Source organism: Corvus hawaiiensis, chromosome Z (genome assembly GCF_020740725.1).
Source record: "Corvus hawaiiensis isolate bCorHaw1 chromosome Z, bCorHaw1.pri.cur, whole genome shotgun sequence".
NCBI classification, from domain to species: Eukaryota; Metazoa; Chordata; class Aves; order Passeriformes; family Corvidae; genus Corvus; species Corvus hawaiiensis.
This window is the reverse complement of record NC_063255.1, coordinates 21,743,859-21,760,821: the sequence shown is the minus strand read 5'-3', so window position 1 is coordinate 21,760,821 and position 16,963 is coordinate 21,743,859. Positions and strand designations below refer to the sequence as shown.

General features: G+C 43.0%; 1 protein-coding gene across 2 annotated transcripts in view; it reads right to left on the bottom strand.

Moving 5' to 3' along the window:
- SETBP1 (SET binding protein 1) overlaps positions 1-16,963 on the bottom strand; it is a 270,491-nt gene that overhangs the window by 25,014 nt on the left and 228,514 nt on the right. The window lies entirely within an intron of this gene.

Genomic DNA, 16,963 nt, shown 5'->3' with positions numbered 1-16,963 from the left:
GTGTTTGAAACTACCTCAAAGCAAAAAAGGCAATATTTCTCAGAATGATGAGACAACTAACTAAGCTTAACATTTTCTCTCCCCTCTTGCTTATCCATTCTTCATCGCTCATTTAGTGTTGGGAAAATACTCCGGAAGCAAAACTATCATGATGACTTATGCACATGTATCACTTAAATCCAGCTCAACCTCTCAAAAAAAAAAGCCTCTCAAGGCAGCCTAACTTATGGTTTTTTCTTAAGCTGGGTTTCTCCACAGGAATTTCTCTCCTTCCCACAAACAAAAGAGCCATTTCATCTAGAGCTGTGAATCCTCAGAGATAGAAAAAAATCCTCCGTGAAATTCCAAAGACGCATGAGTAAAATATCTCCATTGATGAATCTTAACTGTTTCTATGACGAAAAAAAGGGTTGAGCAACTGGTGGGCATTTCCAGGGCTTGCTGTGCTATTTCTGTATCGCTGTGCGGCTGTTTCTCATTCCAGGAGTTAGAGAGGGAAAAAAAAAAAGTCTTCTGTTTTTTTAAAAGATCTGGAACTACTTGGCATGTGACTTCTGAAGTGTTTAGCACAGACTTACAAAAATGTCATGAACATTTATCAGCCTAGGCCCAAAATCTACTTGCCTGCCTTGTATCATCAGTCATCATGCTAATGAAAATACTAATGACATTTCAATTGCGTTTCAAGAGAAATGAGCTGTTTCGACTGAACAGGAATTAGAAAAAAAAATTAAATTTTTGTACAAAGAGTATATCACTCTCCTTTTTTATTGTTATTAATTAGATGAAGCGTTTGACTTCAGTGAAGGCTGGGGTCCCAACTGTGCAAGTCACAGTAGACATAAAAAATGAGAAATGAGCCACATCAGTAGACAGAGAAAGGAAGAAAAAGAGTTAAGAACATGAAATGGAATAGGAAACAGAAGCACACAAAATGTTTTCAAACCACTCATCACATCAGTGATGTCTAAGCTAAAATAACTAAGTTATTTTAGTATTTCAGATGATCAACAGAGAGGAGGAGACATCTCCAGAGGTCACATCATGCCACTTGGCCTAGGTGCCTGTGCTTGAATACAATTAACTGCCCCTGAGTTACCCACACTGGCTGGCTCAAACCCCCACAAATTCTCAGAAGTCAACATGTGAGTGGCAGGCAAAGAATCTCACCACCACCTAACAGCAAGTAAGCAAGACATGCAGCTTGGTGACAGAACAAGAGGAAATGACCTCAAATTCTACAAGAGATTGGGATTGGATATTGGGAAAAATTTCTTCATTGAAAGGGTTGTCAAGACCTGGTACCCAGGCACAGGCTGTCCAGGGTAGTGATGGAATCCCCATGCCTGGAGGGATTTAAAAGCCATGTGAATGTGGAACTTGAGGACACGGGTTAGTGGTGGCCTTGGCAGTGCTGAGGGAATGGCTGGACTCATGGAATTGGAGGGCTTTTCCAACCTAAATGATTCTGTGATTTTATGAGTCACACTCCTGCTCCCTAACCCAGTTCCCTAACACAGACTCCATCTCAGAGTTGTTGCTAAGATGGGGGCAAAGCATGCCTCTCCTTTGGAGCACAGGGCTGGAGGCACAGATGGCTCAGATCTCCAGGAGGCACCACACAGCCTGGGCTTCCACTGTCAGGATGGAGCAGGACACAGGTGCTCGGCAGATAAAGGTGTCAGTAGGTGGTGCTGATGGCCAAGGGGTACAAGCCTGGGTTTCATTGCAGTGGTGGACCTGGATCATGTGCTGAATTTGTTCCCTCCTGCAGCTCACATATTCCCCGGAGGTCTTACACATTGATCACATCATCTTCACTGACAGAAAATGTCCAGTAAAAATTTTGCCTGTTAACTTTCTTCAATTGACACCTTTACAAGTTTTTTTTCACTTTGTTTGAATCGCCCTGTCCTGTTGAAAAGTGGGAGTGACAGCAGAGCTGAGTGGGTGTAAGGCAGGCGACCAAGGTCACAGATGGGGACAGGGAGGGAGTGCCCTCAGGACATCTTGTAATGGATGTATGTGGGTGCCTCAGTGTGGCAAGAAGCTGGGACTGGTGTGAGACATAAAGGAGGGGCACTTGCTTCCAGACATGATTTCTGTATGGCTTGGGACAGCACTAGTGTCTGCAACCAGTGGGTGAGAAGACTTGGCAGCCCAAGTCTGATCCTAGACCAAATGTTTTACATTTTGGAAATTTTGAGCAAAAAGATGAAGGGGTGGGAGATGCAACTCTTTGACTTAAAAAAAAAACCCCAACCAAACAAAAAATCCAAATAAAATTTTTAAAACAGTGACTGTGGAAAACCACAACAGTTTCTACGTTCCGATCTGCCCTGCCATGAAACCAGAACAAATAGGCTGCGGCACAGTTTTAAGAGTTGATTATAAAACACCCCATCAGAACACAAACATCCCACATTGACAAAGTAATCTCTGTGGATCTCAGTGGGCCTGACCTGGTGCTGCCCTCTTCCTTGTATAGTCATGAATACAAATGCAAGGTGAATGCTGGCTGCCTTCTGATCGGGTGACATTTTACACCCATGTTACTGATGTCAACAACTGCATGAGGGAGCAGAGAATCAAACTCAGGATAACCACTTGCAAAAAATAGAAGAGCAAGCTGAAAGAATGTTTCCAAGCAGTTTAGGCATTTCAGGACTGACACTTTACATGGCTAAGTCGATCCCTTCTGCACTCCCACATTTTCTTAGGGAAAAGCCTTGTGCTTTATGTTGTGCTATAAGACATTGTTTGAGCAGATGCTGCCCTATCTTGACAGGAGAGCTGTTCTCTACTCCTGCCATCTCATTTTGTGAGTACTAAATCAGTGAGAAGGAATACCCCAGCAAAACTAATCAGATGTCTCTGAGATCAAAGCCTGGAACCTTTGTTTCTGGTATGCAAAGGGAGAAAAATTACAGCTTGTCTTTCATTCTGTTCAAAAAAGTCCTTTCTCTTTTCATGCAAACAAACAAATAAACAGCAAATGCTCTATTCCCACCTGGCATTGCTGCACCATTGTGTTTGAGGCTTTAAAAGTGTAAAAGTCAAACCATTCAAAATGATGGGTCCCGTAGCAAATGTAACACAGTCCCAGGGGTACCTACGTAGTGTATGGTATTGCTGCGCATGGTATTAACTTTTATGCCTTCATCTATATATGCAATGTGGCTCATTTATGGTTCCTCTGGGAACCACTATGTTTACATAAATTTTAATTTCCTGTCTTTTGTTTGTTCTCTTTATCATCTTTCTAAAACAAAATTTTCCTTGTGAATTTTAGTGCTCCACCAATTATCCGCAGATGGAGGCACAGGAGAATTGACATCCTCTGGTTTTTCCATGTGGCCCTGGCAATGTGCCTCCACTTCAGTTTGGGCCCGCTAGGAATGGCAGAGCTCCAGCAGTGACACTGTATTTCTACCAGAGCAGGCCCTGTTCCCACGGGTCGTGGCAATTTTGGTCCTGTGTCTCCTGGGATCTGGCCAAAACCTTCCTGCTGAGCTGACATGGGCCACATTTACTATATCATAACTCATTTTCCTTGTTTTGTTTTCCTTTTAAATGCATGCAGCCTGTGAATTGAGTGAATCTGGTAGTTGACTTTATACATCCACACTTGAGTTATATGCCTACAGATTTTGGTGTGAAAGCCTTTTTGTCACCTGCTCTGATAACTAAAACAAGGTGTTTACAGCTGCTCGAAATACATCTTTTGTTGAAGCTTGCAAAACTAGTGCCTTGCTCAGTGCAGACCTTGTTGAAAAACATCACTATAAATGATTGAAACTGTAGAGATGCCAGTTGCACAGAAAAATATCCATGATGGTCCAGCTACAGATTAATGCAGTGATCTTCATGAACTTGTAATTAAAATTCAGTGTTGACAGGACCAAGCCCTGCTACTATATTTTAGGGAAACAAAGAATAACAGATAAAGCTAAATTATAATAGGTCGATGCAGCAAATACAAGAAAAATATGGCAGTTCTCAGCAGCTGTGATAGGAGTCCTTCCTCTTCTTGAATAATAAAGGCTTTTGCTAATTTTAACCAGAGCCGAATCTGAAAAACCTGCAGTCGCATGTGACTCACAGAGCCCCAAGGGAAGGGGAGGTGGGGGGAGATATGTATGTGTGGATGTCTGTGTGTATAATCTAACAGTGCCCAGAGCTTTTGAGATCCTGGACCACTTCAATCGCAAAGGCCAGATTCATTAAAAACCCTGGCTACATTCCAGCAGTTAAAATTGAAGCGGCATATTTATTGCATTTTGCTCAAATAAATCTGAAAACGTGTGAATCATATCCCTCGGAGAGATGGAGGGAAGGAGTAAACAGTCTCGGGCTCGCACTCAGGAGCGGGACACGGCGAGGAACAAAGATGCGGGAGGGTCATCGTCGCAGGGCACCGCAGGATGCCTGTGGAGCCAGAGGGTTTGGGAGGCCGAGGGCTCCCTCAGTCGCCATTTTCTGCACTGCTGCTGTGCTGGCCTCAAACCCTCTGTTTGGTTTTCTCTATTTTATTTACACCCCTGCACACACACACACTCACTCACACACACACACAGATGCGTGCATATATTTTAAAGAGCTCCTCAACTTATGTAACTCCACTCTGCAGCTCTCTGTGGTTTTCAGCTGCTGTTCATGACGCTGGCACCTCACTCCACTTGCAGCTGCATTCAGCTGGGATTCAATTACAGCCTGTCTTGCAAAGGCAAGATTGGTTTTTCAAAGATAGCATATTTTGGGGAGGAATTTTTTTTTTTTTTTTTTTTTTTCCCTCCAAAAAAGGCATTTTTATTAGTAGGGGAGAGGCATGACTTGTAGATTGATCTTGCCAGGTGCTGAAGGACTCCAGATAGGTCCTTAGCACCCTCAGTATTGTTTTACTTCAGCACTTTCTTAGAGAACAGGCAATACCCCACAGGTTTCAATTCTCTGAGAATAAAGTGCTGGCAGAGTAGGCTCCAAGCTGCTCCCATGGGGAAACTATCAGAAACAGTACATAGATAAGCATTTTTATCACCACTGATTTTACAAACAGTAATCAGCTTAAAATTAGCAAACCTAAGTATTGATTTCCTTTTATTTTTTCTTTTTTTTGCACAGAACTTTTTAGGAAAGAGGTTAGTTAGGTGTTGCAAAAACAGGAGGTGATTGAATAGTCCCCCAAAGTTCACCATGGACTTTCTTGTTCAGGCAATGTGTGTCTGCTCCCAAGATGATGCTGTGCAGAAGGGGTCCCTCGTCTTGGCAGCAGGGTGGAAGGGAAAGGACAGGTTTGCAAGGCTGTGGTGTACTCTGGCATGGGGACTAGGAGAACTCTGAGGAGCACAGGGGCTCAGATGACTATTTTCGAGCTTCAAGTTGATGTTTTCAATTCATCAGATCTTCCTATTCAGCTTTGGATGGTGCTCAGAGGCTGAACACAGTAAAGGAATGCAGGACAGAGACACCACTGCTTGTAAAGAGCCTTAAAAAATCAAACAGAGCAATTTCATATATCACTTATTCCAGTGACTACAAAATCAGCCTGATTTTTCGGGATGCCATTTTACCATGGCTTCTGGAGGAACGCTTGGGAGCAGCCAGTCGAGCAACCTTGGCAACCCAGGAGGTAAATCATGGAGTTGTGATGACTAATGTCATACAGGCACTTTGGCAAGTTGGTCTACTCTCTCCTGCCTCAGTTTCCCCTATCTGTAACAGAAGCAGAAAACACCTTGGCCACAGGGCAGACAAAAAGAGTATGCAATATGAAGATGAAATAAAATTGCTTGCTCTAAAGAAGAAATGGTGTCTCTTAAATGAAAATATGCAAAGGCTGTTTGCTGTTTTTTGGATCAGACAGAGAAACAATAGCAGTCTTATTTATTAGGTTGGAACAGCCCTAGCTTTCCTCAGTCCTTCTGTATGTGTTTTATTTGCATGTCATTAAATCTAAATACTCTTTTTCAAAGACTTACTGGAGTCTGTTAGTTGCAGAGGAAGCAGCTTTAGCACAAAGGAAGAGAACAGACCTGGGAAATGGGGCTGCACGACTTTGATGAAGGAATTTCTTCAAATTATAATAATGATGGAATAGGTAAGGCAGGCAGAGCAGCGAGGAGGGCAGTACAGGTGTGGTGCAGCTGCAAAGGCCCTCAGTGTGTGTCCTCTTCATGCCACTGAAAGGTTGATGGAGCACTGAGCTTCACAGGTCTCTCCCTGGCTGTTTGATGTATTTAGCTGCAGTGGGAAAGCTTGCAGGGGCCATGAAGAAACCACACTGCTTTAAAAGGATGTGGGAGGGGCTTGCGGCTGAGAACGGCTCAGCACAGCTCCCCCAGGCCCACCTGGGGAGCTCCTTCTGCCAAAGGGTCTCATGGGCCTGGGCACAGATAGAAAGGTGAGAAATGGAGCTGGGGTTTGCTTTGCTAAATTTCCCTGCTCTGGGTTTGGTTTTGGGAAACAGCACTCAGTGGTGGTTCAGATTGAGCTGCTGTTTGGTCTAAATCCCAGAGGTTAATGGCACCTTTGCATGAGTCTCATAACGCCATTTGCTAGAGCAGTGCAAAGGGTTTTTTTTAATATAGATTAACAGATGTGGTTACCCAGAACCCCTGGAGGTGAGAAACATGATCCCTGCTTCTAGTGGGTGAGACTAAGCAATCCCATTGGTTTTGTATCATGGTTTCTCTTGAGTTTTAATGGGGAGGCAAACTCTGTATCTTAAAGGCAGAGTTTATATATATATATATCAGTGGTACTTCTGGAATGAGGACAGAATGTTTAATTCCCTGAATAATCTTTCCTTTTCCAATTAGTGAATTTGGAGACACAAAGAGCAATTGGAAGTCCTCTCCAGTGGTCTTAGGGGAACGGCACCGTCATAGCAGGGGGACACTGGCAGGAGATGGTATCACAGAGACTGCAAAATAAGTCAGGGATTTGATCAATGGAGGACAACACTGAGGGCCTTCAGCATCCCTGAGGTTCATTCTACGTAGTGAAAGGAACAGCCATTGATAACTATTTTAATGACCTGACCCTCAAATACACTAACTAAAATATAGTGAAAAGAAAGAAAAAGGAGGTTGTTTACCCTTCTCACAGAGGGCACTTTTAATCTGTATCTCTATATCCCCACCTGCATATTGCTGACTACCTAGCAGGCTGCTCAAAGTGTCTTGGTTGTTACATGTTTTTCCACATCAGAACATCTACCTCAACAGTTTTATTTTGTAAAAATAATATTAACAAAAAAAACCCCAAAAAGCCAACAAACCCTCAACACAAAACACATGGTATAAGTTCTCGCTTGTGTTGACAGGGAGGAATTCAGGGTAAGTAAGGAAATGTTGTCTAAATATTAGCCCATCTGACTACTGGAATGTGTTTAATAAAGACATTTTTCATGATAGCATGGTACAGTGTCCACTAAAGCCTTGACTGGATTTTTATTGACTGCAATGTGCTTTGGATTGGTCCAAACACAAAACAAAATAAAATAATGTAATATAGTACAATATAATATAATATAAACATCTATTTTGTCAAATTGATGAATGTGTATTTAGTTGAAATATTTCCACTAAATGGAGTGAGATTCGTGAAGCTAAATCTCCAGGCCTGACTTCAAAGATTTGGCTAGAGAAACATATTTATTAAGGCTAAGCAGGACTTCAACGAACACAGTTTAAAAGTAAAAGCATGGGCCTTGAAATGCAGTGCCAGCTCCCTGCTAATTCCCTCTCCCCTCAGCACATATATTTTCCTTTAAGGAAAAACAAGGAGCTCGCAGACCACTTGTGTGGCACGTTATTTGCCGCCTGCAAATAGAAACAGGCATGTGGCAGGCCTCCGAAAAATGCAGTTTGTAACTGTAAGACCAACTGACCCTCAACTGCGGCAGCACTTTGTGGCCCCCACATGCAAACAATCATCTATTGATTCCCAAGGCATCCAGCTTCAAACCCGCCCTTGTTTTCCAGAGACCTCCAGTTGCAGGAAAGACACTGTCCTGACTAATTCCCCCTGCCCGGGGGCTGCTCGGTATTTCTGCTGCTCGCTTGAAGTGTTATCAAAATAACAACGGCTTGAAAAGCAGAATTATTGAATGTTGGTTTTTCGCTGTTTCAGAGTAGAGGCGATGAACTCTCGGCTGCACAAATGGGCTTTTATTGCTGCCCTTTTGGCACATCTGCCAGGAGGAATATTGAGGAATATGATATGGGAAATATACAGCACCGGGAGGAGGGATGGAGTAGATCAACCACCACTGCAGTGTTTCCCAGGGCAAATTTCAGTGAATCAAAGGCCATCAAGGAAAACTGCTTAAGCCTCTGTGTTCTCTATAAGCACATTACTGTATGTTTGCCACAAACAAATCTGCTTTATGGGCTACAGGGAAGACAGGGAGGCATCTTAAAAAATGAGACTGGAAAAGCAAAAGCTCTTGAATCATATTTCAGATCATCATCACCACAGCAAAAATCTGCATTTCCATTGCCTCCTTTAGTAAAAGTTTTAATTATTTAGATCACTTCAATATGTCAGTACCTTCAGGCCGTGAGGTATGCAACAGTTGGGCAGCACACACCACACCTCTTCACCAGAAGTTTGGGATGGTCTGTGGTCATAGTACAGAATCAGGGAACCATTAGGGTTGGAAAAGCTCTCTAAGATCCTCAACTCCCACCATTAACCCAGCACTGTCAATCCCAGCAACAAAATGATATTTTTGCTTGGAGAAGGCGGTGTGGTCTGTGACAGACAGGGATAAAGCTGGTGACTGCATTCCCTCCCAGCCAAGGCAGCAACTCATCTAGTCTAAGCAGGAAGGATTTGTGTTTTCACTGGTACATTTAGGTAGATTGATATCAACTAATTGAAAGTGCCTGATGGGCACAGTCAGAGCTTGTGACTCAGCTTGGAGATATGTATCTCAGGATGGAGATTCCATTGACTCCTCTCCACGGACTATAATTACTGACCTATCCACTTGTCATTGCCCTCTTTCATCCCAGATGAAGCAGTCCTTAATCTCTACTACTGAATGAGATCCTGATGGAAGATGGTGCATTATTCTTAGTGAGCCATTACAGCAACCCAGAGCACTGACCTGGCACAGCCCCTGAGGAAGATGCAGGATCCACTGAATCTCTAACAACACGAGTCACAACCCTCACTGCCTCATGGCATTTTTTTCCAGGTAATTATGGGGGCTTCACTTTACTAAACATGTGACAAATTAAACACACACACACAGAAAAAAAAAAAAAAGACAAAAAAGAGCAAGAAAGAACAGAAGGAACCTGGGCTTGTGTAGAAGAGCTAACAGGTGAGCCCTGAAGGAGAGCAGCTCATGGGCTAGGGAGATATTAATTGCTGCTTAGGGACCGGAGCTTCCTAACTGTTGAATATCTCCCAGCAGATCCAGTGAAGGGTTGTGGTAGAAAATAGTTGCCCTTACTTTCCCCTGAAAGAGGCATTCAACAAGCTCACAAGAATAACAAACAACACAGTCTAAAGCAGAGGAGCTGTGGCTACGTGCAAAGCAAGAGCCATGAGGGAATTTCCTTTTTTGTCTGAATCTCACTGTATTAAAAACAACTGGACAAAGATTGCACGGGAAGTCCGGGTGGTAATCTGAGCATCCTATTCTGACCAGCATGCAGAAAGGCTATGGGAAGAGAGAAGCCACACAGACAAATCCTGCCAGCTACTGCAGCCATAACAGCTTGTAATTTCATTGCAACATATTTTTCTTAAAAGTGTAAACTTCACAAAATGAGTGATGAGTGCATGTCAGATGTCTTTAAAAGAAAAATTTAAAGAAATCCCAACAAAACAAACAAATAAAAAAAGGCAGAAAGAGTTTCTTCTGTTGGGGATGAGAAAAAATAACTTGCTGCTCCCTGAAAATACATGAAACAACAAGTTGAACACAATGGAAACTATTTCATATTTGTAAATATTGAGAAAAATTGAGTCATTCCCCAAATTGCTGCTGTCTGAGAGGGTTAGAAGCTTTTGGGGTGTTACAGTATTGTTAGAACATTGGCATCATGTCTTCAGATGATAATTCAGGAGAAAGAGGATGACAGTGAATGTTTTACTGGGAGGCCATGGGAGGAAACAGTGTTGAAGTTAATCAATGCTGAAGTTTTATGTTTACGGGGCTCTGACAACCCCAAACATGTGGTTACAGGGAAGGCACATACGCAGTGATTTTTGAGGTCAGCAACTCAAAAAATGGACTTTTACGGATTTTGAGTGATGTATAGGCAGGTCTTGTCCAGTGTGACAGATATCACCCCCTTGAACTAAAACAGTTAAAAAACTCTTAGATGAACACCTTATTACTTTCCCCTAAGGGCTTTCCAGGGACTATCCTTATCCTTCGGCCTGGATCTTGCTTCTTAGAGTAAAACCACACTCCAGGACTGCCTGGTCTTCTTTTGTCTCCAAAGGGAGCAATTATTGAGACTTTCAGTTCATTTCCCACATTTCACATCCCCTTGCTCTTTTGCCCTATAGGAAATGAGGTAGAGAATACAGGCTGTGACCAGCATTACACATTGCTAAGCATAAATCAGGTTCCACTCTACAGAAAAGTAGCTTTCCCCTAAAAACATTTTTCTCACTCCTTATCATTCCTTCAATCCTTGACTGACTTGTACTGAAGGTTTATTATGCCAAATCTCTGATACTGGATCTCTGCTCAAGATGCAGCTTTTGATGGGGGAATGTCTGTGTAATTGGTTGTTGTAGTAATCCTACAGCACTCATTTTTTTCCCTGAAAGGATCCCATCTCATTCCAGTAGTTAACCTAACACTATTAGTATACTCAGCTTATTCTCCAAGCCCAACTTTCAGAGGGGGAGGATGATGGAACTGTTGCAACAGATATCCCTCAAAGTATTTGGGTTACAGAAACTGAAATGAAAAATAATAAATATAAACATATACACACACACACACACATATATATACACACACATATATATATATATATGTACACATATGTACCCACACTTAGAATCATGTATATCCTCAACAGTTACTATGAAAATAAAGTAGGACTTTATTTACTCAGACTCCACAGGCCATGGCATGTGGGAGGAAAAAACAAGTTATGTCTGAACATTAGTACCTGTGTTTTCAACTCAAAGTTTATTTTTCCTTCTCAGAGTGATATTTGTCATTTACTTAAAACTCAAACCATAACAAGGCATACACTGATCTTCCAGTACATTTTTTCTTCAGTGTTCCTTCCATAGTCTCCTCCTTTCTTTAACTGTTTCCCAAGTTCCCAAACTAGATTACATCAGTGCAGGAGCAGGAGTCCTGAGTCTTTTCTGCTTTTGGAGAGCAAAGTGACTTAGCACAGAAGTTGGAGAGGGAAGAAGACAAAAAGCCACAACTGAATGTCCAGGGATCCTGTGGTTATGACTTGTCTGCCTACTAAGAATGCTGTTCCTCATTTTCTGGTGTGTTCCTTGAAAGCACATCTGCCTGCGTTGGTGGGTCTCGACTGTCCAAGTTTAGGTCAGATATATTGGAAATGGAAAAGCCATATTAGCTCAGCTAGCCCATCCTTCCAGCTGTCCCAGAATAGGTCAGTTCATTCATCCTTAAATGTCTGGGCTTCCCCAGCTTCCCTGGGGAACACTATTTCAAAGTCTGATAGGTTTTCCTTCTACAAGCCTCTCCTGATGTTAGATTAATTTAGTTTTGGATACTGAAGGGGAGGGCTTAAAAACCCTCTTCTGATGTGGGAAGGACAGTGCTGTGGGGGCTTAATTTAAAAGAAGAGATCTTTCAAGCTGCCAAGCATCTGCAGAAGAGGGTTTTTAAAGGACCCTGAACTGGCCGAGTGAGGCACAAGGCACTTTTAAAAGGTTGTTTTTGCATATGCATATCTATAGATGGATAAACATATGTGAATATATAGACATGTATATAATACAAAAGCCGAGATTTATTAGAAGCTGGTGTCAGGCCAGAGTTTATCTGAAATCTTTGTCTGAAATCTTTCTGAGGGGTCATCTCACTGGTCTTTCTGTCACAGGTTTGTCACTGCCTCCAGGGACAGAGGAACAAGTGCCCTAAGTAGAATGGAACATGACAATTTGTTGTAAGTAAATATGTTACATAGCCTCTTCTATGCGTTTTACCATAATTCAGTATGGCTTAGCTGTGGAAAGAGCTCTTCACCGCTGTGATGAGCACCCTTCCAGGCTGTACATACGTGTTGACCTAGATTGTCTTACTCTGCTCTGTGTATGAGAATAAGATTTTCAGTTATAACAGTACAAAGTCCTCCTCAGGCTGCGTGGCGCTTGCTGCAATGACAGCAGACATGCTCCTGTGGCTGGGAAGATGCTGGAGGAAGCAGGAGGAATGGTCTGGCTCTGGCACAGCCCCATTCAGAGTGACAGCCTTTTAGGGTGGTTTGTGTGAAGCCAGTTCAGCAGAATTGCCCACATTACCACTGTTTGTGTTTCTCGGCAGGCACTCAGTGCTGTTACTCCCTTGTCCTGGCTCCAACATGCATTACTCACTGACCTCTTTTCAGTCTCTGTGGCTCTCTTCAACACTGGCTTTTCTGGCTTTAAGAATTAGGGTTCTAATTTCCCTTACTGGCCTTGACAAAGGAACTGGCAGTTCAGCTCCATTTTTTATCTGATCTTGGTCTTATGTGTTACCTTCTCTCCAGAAATTTGCCTCTTCCTACCCACCAACTAAGCAGCTAATTTACACTGGGGTCATAGCAATAATTAATATTTAAAACAAGCTTTTCTCACCAAACAAATGCTATTGTTCTCTGCTAGAGGCAGGGATAGAAGAAAAGTGTTTGGGCATAAATATGATGCCACTAAGTTTGTAAATTAAAACACCAAGGCTGCATGCAGGCTGAGAAGGAAGGGGGATTAGAGAGACAACATGTGCACAACATCCCAACATATTTCATGGGGCTGAGGGTCAGAGTCCATGATTCATCCAGCACAACACGGCTAATGGATCTGCCAGCTGGCTTGGTCAACAAATGTTTGCCAAAGGCAATGCATGCATGTTGGAGGTGCCCATGTTGGCTCTGCACCTGCTCAACAGAAGCCCCAAATTGTCTGGGCTAAGGATGGCTCCTACACCTTCCCATTGACAATTTTCTGGGAAACTAATCAGAGAAAAAAAGCATAAAAACATCCCTGAAGGCTTTGTTGAGGTCTTCTTGACAGTCTTTCTTTTATCCTTTTGTCTTCCAAAGTTTGTGTGGTTTTGAGAAAGATCAAGTAGAAATGCATGAACTAGAAGGGAAAAGCAGAAGAGGAATATTGTCCTTGGCCCTTGCGCAATAGGGGAAAAAACAGGTTTTAAGGTGCAAATTAGGTGCTTTTCTATACTTTTTATCCATTGGGGTTTCACTGAAGTGGAGTGAGAAAAAGCATTCACTGAAAAGAATCAAAGGGTGAGGGCAAATGGTGAGTCCCTCCAAACGAGAATGATTTGAGTTCCTGGAGTTGTAGAGGACTGAAATTCTGCACTGCCTTCTAGTAAAGAGAGATATTACTCCATCAAGCTGACAATAACGTGACACAGGCTGTGGCTGTGATATTGTTGCGATTTAAATAGATCAAAAATGGGCCAGAATGACCTCAGTGAGCAGACAATGGAATGTGGGAGGAATGTGGCTGTGAGAGCAGACAGGTAAGTAAATGGGCAGGGAGAAAGAAAACAGATAGTACCTTCTAGTCCCAAACTAGAAATGAAAAATCACAAGGGTGGCTTTACCCTCCTCCATTAGTTCATCCTGAGGAAGTCACCAAGTCTCCCATTTCTCACCACAAATGCAGGGCAGAATCTGCAATGGTGAGCACATAGGCAGCTGGCAAAGTTATTCTCTGGAAATCATAAAATGCTGAAGCCTTATTTTTTTTTTTTCCCAGCCAAATGATTTCTGCTGATGGGAGACCTACTAAGAAACAGGCCAGCACCAGAGGAATGCCTGAGGCTGCTGCAGATGGCCAGGTCCCTCAGGATCTCAAAACCAGCCGAACAAACAGGCTGTGGCACTCCAAAAAGTTCACAGCATCTCCATATCCTGAGCCACACTGATCTTAATACCAACCCCTGCTCATCAGAAATGCCCTCAGCACCCCGGGAGCAGCTTAAACCCAACCATATGCAGCTCTCTGTGTGATCTCTCCACAAACAAGTGTTAAGATTATGCTAAGACCCCATGTGTTCAGCAGACTCCCAGTTCCTATGGATGAACCAAACTCGAAGCTGTTAATTTTACAGATGCTGCTAAGACAGAACCTGAGTTATGAGAATCTCTAAACATTAGCACAGCTGTATGGTTTTGCCCAGTCTTTGCAAATATCCCTTCTCTTTTTAATAGACTAGTAGGGGGTTCAGAGCCCAAACTCAAGTCAGGGATCTCAGCAGGATGCCAGACTATTTTGTGTATAAAGGACTTAAATGATACAATATGGATTCTTCAGTTGGTTTCTTTTTTTTTTCCCTTTTCTTTCACGTAATTTCTTTCCAGCCCGCATCCTCTTGTCTGGGTGGCACACTGACTTTCCCAGACACTTTTGCTCTTACTTGAGCATTTACTTACATGTGTTTAGAATATACTGATAGCTTTTGAGACAGAAAATGTAATCAAAACCAACCATAACCCATAGTAGTAAAAATCAAGTGTCTTTAGTTTAAATATTTGCTTCCCCAGAAGAAGTTGGGAGAAACAGCTCTTGCACTTTCAAGTCACTGGTGGAGAATTGCCACCTACTACAGCAGAGGGAAAGACTCATAACATATCAAATATATCATTCCCAGTCCGGCACGATATGCTTAATTAATTGGAACACAAACAGCTGAAGATAAAATGCCAAAGACAGACTTTGACTGCATAGCTGTGAGTTCAAACCACATTGCCATGTTTCAAAGAGCTTTGAAGAAGTAAGGATTGAAGCAACACAAACACTTTGTTGTCCTGCAGAGGATGGGAGGGTGAATAAAAGGACCTGAGATTACAACTTTGCTGTTGACTTGTTTTCAGAATTTGTAACGTATCAGGAAACCTCCTGATTTCAGTAAAATTTTGCTGATTAAAGGAAAAGCAGCTACATCCAAAGTGCAAGCCAGTGGCTCATTAAACAGAAGCTGGGTTCATCCAAACCCTGGATACAAAGCTATGCTGCTGTGTCCCCATTTAACAGCAAGCAGAGACTCCTTTTTATTGAGAAAGCAACACAACTTTACGATAGCACTAAACAGATACAACTGTCTTCTTATCTCATAGAAGAAAGGGTACCTGCTGAAATAACTACATTATTGGATAGCTACTGTGTTCCCACAGCACAATAAACTCAAAGTTCAGATCAGTGCCATGCCAATAATGAGTCAATAGCAGTCATATATGAGCACAGATAATCAGGAGAGCAGGCAGACAGATAACGCTAAACTTTTATGGCACTCTCATTCAGATATAGGGGAAACTGTAATGACTACAGAGACTCACATTAACTGCTAAAGAAAGAATAGGAAGCCTCTAGCTGCTCCAGGGGTTTTGCTGAACCTCTGGAGTGCCCCTGCTCCTGGAGCAAATCACTCTGTCCCTGCGCCTCAGCTTCTCTGCTGCAGCAAGGTGCACCAAGGACAACGCTTTAGTGATGTTTAGCTCCTTCTTTAAGATCTTTCTCCAGGAAAAACCCTGAGGATGGGTCAGGAAAGCTGTGTTGATACAGTGACGCTGATCCCACCCCTCAGATGTGAGAGGGAGTTGGGGCTCCCAGACTGCCTGGTTGGACGCCAAGAAAAACATCCTTGAGAGATGACACTCTCCCTCCAATACTGGTTAGCCAGGAGAAAATGGGAGACAAAAACTCCATTTGGACCCATCCTCCAGCTCCTTTGACCATTTCACACCTGTTAGGTGCCTATCTGGTCAGCTCACATTCCCCTATGGACACATAGGAAGTCCACTGCTGATATGACAGCATTTACGCAGAAAAATGGGAAATGTGAGTTTAACCAATCCTCATGCTCTGGGAGACCCAAACCTCCTAGCTCCCAGGACAGTCTCAGAACACTGCCAGCACTCAAAGACAGTCCAAGGGGGACCAGTTCAGAAAGCTGCAGTGCTGTGGTCAGAAGCCTTCCAACACAACTCATTTATCACCCAGGGAGGACAGACCTGCCTTGGAAATATCCTTTGTTGCCTGTGCGCAGAAACTGGCACTCATCAGACTGAACACAGTTGCTGCCTGCAAGTGGAAACAGGATACCTGAGCAAGCCCTTTATCAGTAGCAGAACCTAGCCATTATAGCCAACAGAGTTTAAGGGGCAACTCAGCCCATGCTTTTGGATGAATAATGTCACTGCTGCACTGATTCCTTCCTCATTGACCCTTCTCTGCCCATGCTGGGATGGCTTGGTTAGTGGGTCTGGGTTTGAGTCCACTTGCACAGTGCTGCATTTTAGGTGCTGCAGCTCATCATCTGTGGCATCAGCAGAAATGTGTAGTGCAAATGAATTATTCAGAATGTTACATCCTTTCACCTGAAATTGTGCACAGCTCTCACCCGTGCCAGTTACAAATGTACGACAGGGGAGGACAAGACAGTCTCTGCTATCCCTTTCCCCTACCCTGAGCCTGTGGTTCTTACCTCATGCTCCCTGTAGGCAGCATAAAGGACAAGAGGCCCTGGGATATGCCTCAGCAGGCTGCAAAAAAATCTTCTCTAAACATGCTTTGTGAGGAAAGAAGGCCTGATTCTCATCACCACCATGGAGTAACATCCTTGCAACCAGGGGAATGAGATGAAAATGAGCCAGGGAGACAGGGACTGAATGCTTGATTGATTTATTGCATCAAAATTTAAGCTTTCAAATCTTTTCCCTTTTTTTTTTTTTTTGTGTTTTACCTGCTAAAGGGTAGGCACTTTAATCTAAAATAA